The sequence below is a fragment of the Tenrec ecaudatus genome, chromosome 6 (assembly GCF_050624435.1).
Source record: "Tenrec ecaudatus isolate mTenEca1 chromosome 6, mTenEca1.hap1, whole genome shotgun sequence".
Taxonomy (NCBI): domain Eukaryota; kingdom Metazoa; phylum Chordata; class Mammalia; order Afrosoricida; family Tenrecidae; genus Tenrec; species Tenrec ecaudatus.
The window spans coordinates 75,703,915-75,712,230 of NC_134535.1; the positions used below are offsets into that span (position 1 = coordinate 75,703,915).

The 8,316-nt window shown below is 44.0% G+C and overlaps 1 non-coding gene across 1 annotated transcript; it reads right to left on the minus strand.

Moving 5' to 3' along the window:
- Nucleotides 1-7,389: 7,389 nt before the first annotated feature.
- LOC142452045 (U6 spliceosomal RNA) lies at nucleotides 7,390-7,492 on the minus strand. The gene has a single exon (XR_012785109.1). It is a non-coding gene; the product is annotated as a U6 spliceosomal RNA (small nuclear RNA).
- Between the last annotated feature and the right edge of the window lie 824 nt (nucleotides 7,493-8,316).

Sequence of the window (8,316 nt, forward strand, 5' to 3'; positions counted from 1 at the left end):
TGGACTCTGTGCTGGAGCTGTCAAGATTCTTGGCATGGTGGTGGGACTGGTAGAGCAAGGAAAAGAAACTGAGGCCTAGGGACTTACTAGTAGTAACTGAAGATCCACCCCCCTCCCACCCTTCATTGAAGTAGGGCAGAGCAACAAAAGGTTGGGTCCCAGGGATCCTTTTTCTTACACCTGGGGCTATGAGGGAGGGGGAGGGGAGAGCTCCGCCTAGAAGAGTTCTGTGTAACACACACACACACACACACACACACACACACACACACACACACACACACACACACACACACACACAGTGGTTGGAGAAGAGGGAAGGGGGTGGGGAAGAGAAAGAATGATTACAAGAAGCCCTCTAGTGGAAACAGAGGGATCTAAGTAGTTCCTGATGGTTTCCAAGACAGGCTCTTTGGGAACCAGAATAAAAGTCGCTGAGTGTAACTTGTCTGGAAGAGGCTTGGGAATACTGTTGGATCTGAACTAGAGATCTGGGTAGAGCTTGGCGAGAATGTCTCTTTGCTCCTGTCTTTCTTCCAGGTTTCACCCCCGATCTTAAAAAGGCAAGGGTCCACCACTTCCCATTCTTCATCTTTAAACTCTCTTTTTCCACTAACAAAGCTTCATTTCCCCATGCTGCATCCTCTCCTGAATTGTACATTCAGCAAACACTTTGAGAGTCTCGTTATCATGTCCTGCCCAGGTTTGCAAGGAGCTGTGGTGTTACCAGTGGTTACAAGTTGGGCTGTCAACTGCAAGTCAGCATCTGGAAACCACCTATGGCTCTGTGGGACCCAGATGGGGCTTTCTGCTCCCATAAAGGCTGATAGGCTTGGAAGCCCCAAAGGGCAGTTCTACTATGTCTTATAGGATAGTTATGAATTGGAATCAACACGATAGCAGTGGTTCTGTGGGACAGTCACAAACACAGCCCAGCTTAGTAGTGGCTTGGTGTGTGAGTGTGAAACCTCCCTGACCAGCCAACCTAAAATAAACATGTAAGTCAGAGCAAGTCCCCTGGCCTCTCTTTCAATGCATTTTATGCCCCTGAACGCCACATGTAAGAATAATTTAGGAAAGCGACCAATCCTTATGGTGCTCAGCTTTTCTTGCAAAGAACAGTTCTGGAAACAACACTTCGCAGTTTATGGCCTCCAGTGTATGTAGCCTGTATCTCCAACTCTGTCCTCCTTAAGATGTCTCTGCATAAACATCAAGACCATCTTTTCAAGACACCTTTTGGAACTTCAAAGAGTTATGAGTATGTTGGAGTCATTCTTATTCTAGACTTCTCTGTGTCCCATCAGACCCCACCCAGGTCAGTTCCTGGTGGAGGATGGGAGAAGAAAGCCCAAGACCCATCTGAGGAGGCGTCTAATGCCTACGGTTCCAGGTGTTCGTTTCTTTACTTAACCACATTGTAAAAATCAGAAAGAAAGAAACCGCAATGAACAAAGGGAGAGGAAAAAACAACAGCCTTGTTCTCCCCAGCTTCATCTTCCCCCCTCTTCCTCTTCAGGGTAGGGGGCCACATCCGGGACCCAAGGCTGGGTCCCAGGCCAGGCTACTAGGCACACAACTGAGTTTCACTTCCTGTCAACTCGAGAGCTGGGGCAGGATGTTTGGGGCCCAGCGAAGACTTGAAGATGCCAGTCAGGTGTTAACATGGGATTCAATGGGTAGCCTACTTGGGAGTTGCAGAGACCGCCCTCGGCTGGTACCACCCAAACCAATGTGTCCCATTAGTTTTGGAGGGTTCACCCCACACGCTCACCCCGGCCTAATCATGTCTTAGGCTACAGATGGGATGCTAGGTGGGGTGAGAGCAGAGGTACAGTTGGCAACAGAAGAATAGAGATGAAGCATGGCATTGTCCAGACACTTGAAATAAGTGATTTATTAAATGCAAGGTTAGCAGTTTGAAACCACCAGCTGCTCCTTGGGAGACTGATGAGGCGTTCTACTCCCCTCAAGAGGTATAGTTTTAGAAATCCAAAGGGGCAGTTCTGCCCCATCCTACTGGGTCACAGGAGTTGGAATCAACTTGATGGTCTGGAGAGGCAAGTCAGTTTTTAAATGACTTTTCTTTTGAGATCTATTTGGGCCTAGAGTGGAAATCATGGAGGTAGAAGATGAAAAGAAAGGCAAGCTGTGACCTGAGAAAGTTCCTGGGGCTTACTTCCAAAATCTTAGAATGCTTCTACTGAGCGACTGCTCACAGCTGTTTTTAGGAAGTCACTGATGTATCCCTTACTCCAGTGGGGCTGTTGGGCAGAGACTAATAAGACTGGGAGGAAGCTATGTATTAGATCTTCAGTTCTGAGCACTTTGTTTGTGAAAGGTCACACTGTCAGGTAAGTGTAGGACTGCTAACTACCAGCTGCTTCAGGAGAAAAATGAAGCTACCTATTCTAGTAAAGATGTTCAAAGTAGCGGGGGAGTGGGGAGGGAGGGGGAAAATGAGCTGCAGATATCAAGGGCTCAAGTAGAAGGCAAATGTTTTGAGAATGATGATGGCAACAAATGTACATATGTTCTTGACACAATGGATGATGTGTGGATTGTGATAAGAGTTGTACGAGCCCTCAATACAATGATTTAAAAAAAAAGATGTTCAAAGTCTCAAAACCTATGTAGGGTCACTATGCATTGGAATTGACAATGGCAGTGGGTGTTTGGGATCTGAGTTCTAGGAACACTGGTGACACTATTGGGTAAGCACTGAAACGTAAAGTTTATGGATCAAGCCCACTAGATGCTCCACGGGAAGATGAGGCTATCTGGCTGAATAAAAATGTACAGCTTTGGGGAGCGGGGACTGGAGAGGGAGGGGAAAAAATGAGGAGCTGATACCAAGGGCTCAAGTAGAAAACAAATGTTTTAAGAGTGATGAGGAAAACAAATGTACAAAAGCGCTCGGCACAATGGATGTATATATGGATTGTAATAAGAGTTATATGAACCCCTAATAAAATGATTTTAAAAATTACAGCTTTGGACCCTATCTTTCTAGGGTCAGTATGTGTGGAATTCTTACTATGAGTTAAAATGGACTCAATGCTACTGTTTTATTTTTATTTTGATGAGAGCCCTAAATCCATTTTGAGTTTTGATATAAATTCAGCCCTCGTTGAGTTCATTCTGACTGTGTTAGGCCAGGTTGAGTAGAGAATAAATTCAATGACACTCACATATGTGTAAGAAAGAGCTTTATATCAAAAGTAATTATGCATCAGTAAAACATCCCAGCCCATTCCAACTCAAGTCCATAAGTCCAATACTAGTCCATAAGTCCCTCTTCAGACTCACACAACCACATGCAATGATGCAGAATGCATGAAGATCACACGTAGGTGGGTGCAAAGTCTTGTGGATCCAGTGGCCGTGGAAGCATCACAGGGCTCTGGCAGACCTCAGAGTGGCCTGCCAGAAAGAAGGTGAAGACAGAGGGTGGGAGGAGAGAGGAGGTTCCCAGGACCATTGTTATGAGAAGGCCACACCCACAAGCAGTTACCATCAGGCTGTGGCCTGATTGACAGGTTGAATACCATGCCTACACTTTTACATATCACGTTGACATGAACTTATGTAACTACCACACTGACCATTAACCATCAATGTAAAAAAGCTTTGTTCTCAGTGCTTTTGAAAACAGATTAAGGCACCTGTAGTCAACATAGCGAGCTATGGTAGCATGGTGGGCTGCCCTCTGGGCTGCTAACCACAGTGGCTACTAAGAGGTGGAAGTATTCCAGTTAAACCAACAGAACAGCCAATAAAAAAGTTCATGGCAACAGTTTTTGAGAGTGCGCAAGGGCATTTTGCAAGGAGCCTGCTGGCTTTGTGGGTTGTACCTGTTGACCACAAGGCTAGAAATTTGAACCTACCATTCACTCCTTGGGAGAAGGATGAGGTAGTCTGCTCCTTAGAGATTTCTCTCTTTTTTTTCCCACATAAACAAAATTATTATTTATTTGGGGATTTGAGGTTTTTTTTGTTTGTTTTTAATTTTGGGTTTGGGGTTTTATTGGCCACTATGTGGGTAGGTAGTACACATGCACTTTAAAAACATGAAAACCTCATGAAAATGCATGTTAACTCTGTGCTAGGTATTCTTTCAGATTTAATTTTTTTTAGTTTTGACATATAATTTAGATATCGTACAATTCAATAGTTTTAACACATCAAGAAGAGTTGTACAGTCATCACCACAGTTTTAGAACATTTTCTTAATTCTTGTCCTCATCATTATAAGCCCCTCCTTTCCCCCAACCTCCAGTGTCATATTCCCAAGGAACCAGTAATCCAGTTACTGATGCTATAGATTTACCTATCCTGGATTTCATCCACAGAAAAACACTGCAAACAAAAACAAACAAACCAACAAAACTAACAGCAGTAACAAACTAAAAGAGAAAAACTTCAATTGAAAAGAAAGTAGAACATATTAAAAACTAGAACAAATTTTAAAAATGGATAAGGGAGATCAAATGATAAGGTGTTAAATTTCAACCTATGTGCAATTTACACTTTCCAATGTATTCTGTATGATAGCAAGGCTATCCACATTCCTGGCCCATGGTCAGAGGGGACTCACCAAAGACTTAATCCATGTGTATTTCCCTTCAGTTTTTTTTTCCTGTAAAGATTTATAGTCTCAAAAAAAAAAAAAGATTTATAGTCTCAAAAACTCACAGGGGTAGTTTGTAGTTTTATTACTCTGCCTTGTAGTCACTATGAGTCAGATTTTATTCAGTAGCAGGGAGTTTATTTTTGTTTTTGACCCAACCCAGATAGGTGCCTTGGCAGCGATAGTGGTTACATGTTGGACTGCTAACCACAAGGTCAACAGTTCAAAACCATCAGAAGAAAGACTAGACTTTGTACTCCTGTGAAGAGTTATAGTCTCAGAAATTCACAGGGGTCTTTCTACCCTGTCCTATAAAGTCACTATGAGTCAGTGAATTTGGGTTTTGGTTTGGAGGGCGAGGGCAGTCTCACTCTCACAGACAGCATGGTCATGAGTTGTGCCCTCACCAGCATAGTTGTATGATGGCAACCAAATGATGGCAAGGCTGCGGGCCCAGAACCAAAGCTGTAACTTCGCAAATCTGCAATAGTGAATGTGTCCCAATCCCCACTTCCATAGTACACCCTGTGCCAGTTATTAATTGATCTGATACCAATCATGATTTTGTGATGAGTTTCCTTTGTTTTCGATGTTCTAGAATTAACAACTTGGTCATGAATGCTTTGGACACAACTAGGTCCTCATGTGATGGTTTCCCTTATTTTTTGTTTTGGTTTTTGTTCTGGTTAAGACTTCATAAATAAAAGGGTCTCTATATAATATATTTGAATGGGGGCTCCCTCCGACAACGCATGAACAGGCAAAAAGATGAATGAAAGCAACTTCCCGCTGGAGGAGAGCAGAGCTGACACTTGAAGAAAGGACAGGCTGCCAGCCCCTCCCAGGATCTGGGGGAAACAAGTTTAACAGGCTTTGGCCCTGAAGGAACAATTGCTGCCAGGAGCAGAAGAGGAAGGACATTTAGATTTAGCTAAAGAATAAGGAAGCAGGGCAGGGCTACAAAGAGAGTGTTTGTAAGTATGGTCAGAACTGTTGGCAGAGTTGCCTTGCTTTTGAACCCTAGAGCCTGGTAGCTTAGAGGTTAATTAGAAAACTAGCTGGCAGTGGCATCACTTAGGGTTCATGTCACCCAATGCAATAACCATGATGACACGTGTCCCCCCACGCATCCATGGATCTCATCCCATACCAGATCATACAGAACCATTATTGTTGCTATCAGGTATCTTCAAGTTGGTCCAATTCACAGGGACTCTATGTAAAAACAGAGGGAAATACACTGGGTCCTAACCCATTCTCACAGCCAACCTGTTGGTTGCTGTTCAGCTTGAGCCCAGTGTCAATTCACTCATCTGAGATCTTCCTTTCTCTCTACTTTCTCTTCCTTTCTCTCTACTTTATGATGTCCTTCCCCAGGGACTAGTTCTTCCTGATGACATTTCCAAAGTAGAAGGGATGAAGCCTTGCTATTCTTACTTCTAAGAAGCATTCAACCACCCCCCCCTTCTGTTATAGATTCAAATAAATAACCGCCACTATAATCTCTTGATAATGTAGAAGAGTCTCTATTTGGTAATAAACTGACTGCCAGAATCTAAAAGCGATTCTTTGATTGCAGTCCTGAGTCGACATGTCAGTTCATCTTTAAAGGCAAAATAACTCATTTATCATTTGTGTAAGACTTAAGCAAGCATGGACAGAAGCAGAAAGCAAAATTAATGTTACCATTCTTTAGGGTTAGGGAGCGTTACAGGGTACAACAATGATTATAACATTCTGGTAACTCAAGAAGAGCAAACATGCATTACAAGGTACCTTCTTTATCATAAAAGAAACAATACCCAAACTGACTAAAACATCCTGGTTACCATAACAGGATTAACTACACCAATCAGGGTACAATATCAAAAGGAACTGCTAGGTAGCAGGATAGGGGGTTGTTCCTCTCCATGCCTGAAGGCCCCCTACAGGAGGTTGGAAGCCAATGAAGGCTAAGGGACATGTGCCAATTCAAGTCAGAGACGGGTGGGCAGTACACATAGGCAGTACACATAAGTGGGCAGTACACCTGGGCTGGCTCAAACTAGGCCAGGTGAGTTTAATTCAGCCAATGGGTTAGACCAAGCCTCCCAGCCGAATGCCCTACAGGCTGGAACCTGGAGACCAACACCCCCTTTTCCCCAGCTGCTCCTCTGCGGTCTCTCTGGCCTCGCTGGACGTGTGTGTGTGGGTGTGCAGTCCTCCACAGAAGCCTGTGCTCAGGGTCGGTATAGCCTGAAACTTCTTCTGTCCTTTATAAAAACCCACTTGGATCACAAACTAGACTTCGGCGTGAATTCTTGCTCGTGTGAAGCCAAGAACCAAGATCTTTCCCATCTGAGAAATGTAATAGAACAATATTAAGGCAAACGATATATTGAATAGTCTAAGCTAATTGTAGTGTGCTGAACCTGGAACTTGAGAGTACATTCTAAAATTAATCACCAGCAGAGACTTTCCCATAAGGGGAGGGAGAATGGGCAACTAACAAAAATGGAGTTTCTTTTGCTAGTCTGCCTCACTTCCAAGACTAGTTTGTTCTGGCAATCCATGAGTCAGTATATGACACACATAGTTCAAAGGCATCAACTCTGTGCCTGTCTCCCCTTTTAGGGTCCAGTTTTATCATGCATGTGAAGACAGTGTGAAGGCCCTATCTGACTTCCTCTGGCTTCCCTATGGCCATGAGGCGCTTGAGGTCGGACATGGCCCTGGACCTTCCATCTTAAAAAATATCTATATATTTTATTGGGGCTTGAAAAAATATGGAATGCTTCACAAACTTGCGTGTCATCCTTATGCAGGGGCCATGCTAACCTTCTCTGTATAGTTCCAATTTTAGTGTATGTGCTGCTGAAGTGCCGAATCTTGCTTCACCTATTCTGACACCAGCAGTTCCTCCCGTGGTCCTCTACTTCTCTGCTGGGTTAGACAATTCATTGCAATGGTCACACAGAATTCACAGACAATACTCAGAATTCTGGGTTTGGGGTTTGTGTTTTGTTTTTTTAAGGGGAGTTAACAGGTTATATCACAAGCCAGGATCAGTAAATAGCAAGGTTATAGTCATTGGTCCACATCAGAGCCTCTCCTCAGCCAGCAACCACTCTCCCTGGTCTTCAGCCTCTCAGCCACATGATCCTTTAGCTTCTGCCACTGTGGGCCAGGAAGCCCACCAGTGCTCTGCCTCACAGTCTTTTCTCTGTCCCATAGTCTCCCTGCCACAGCTTCTGGTGCTTCTGGTCTCCGCCTCCCCCTCTTTAAACATACATCTCAAACATGCTCCACTTCTCACAATCCTGCCATTCTCTCTCGGGCTCCAGGTGGGGTTGAGGTGTGGTTTTGTCTTTCAGCAGACCATACCCCCAAGGAAACAAAGGGTGGTGACTTAAGTCACACCTTCTTCTTTTTTTCCTTTTTTCTCTTATTTGATTTGGCAGGTGAGTTGTTACATGATTCCGACTTCCATGGCCACCTTCCTGCTAAGTCACACCTTCTTAAGATGGAGAAAGATATGGCTTTCTCTTCTGTAAATAGTCTCACAAACCCACAGGGAAGGCTCCACCCTGTCCTATAGGGTCTCTATGAGTCAGATTACTCAATGGCAGTTTCCTCGTATTTTTTTAAGTAAGGTGGAGACTAAGGATATGTCCCACCTTAATCCTGTAACAGAGCACTCCTTCAAA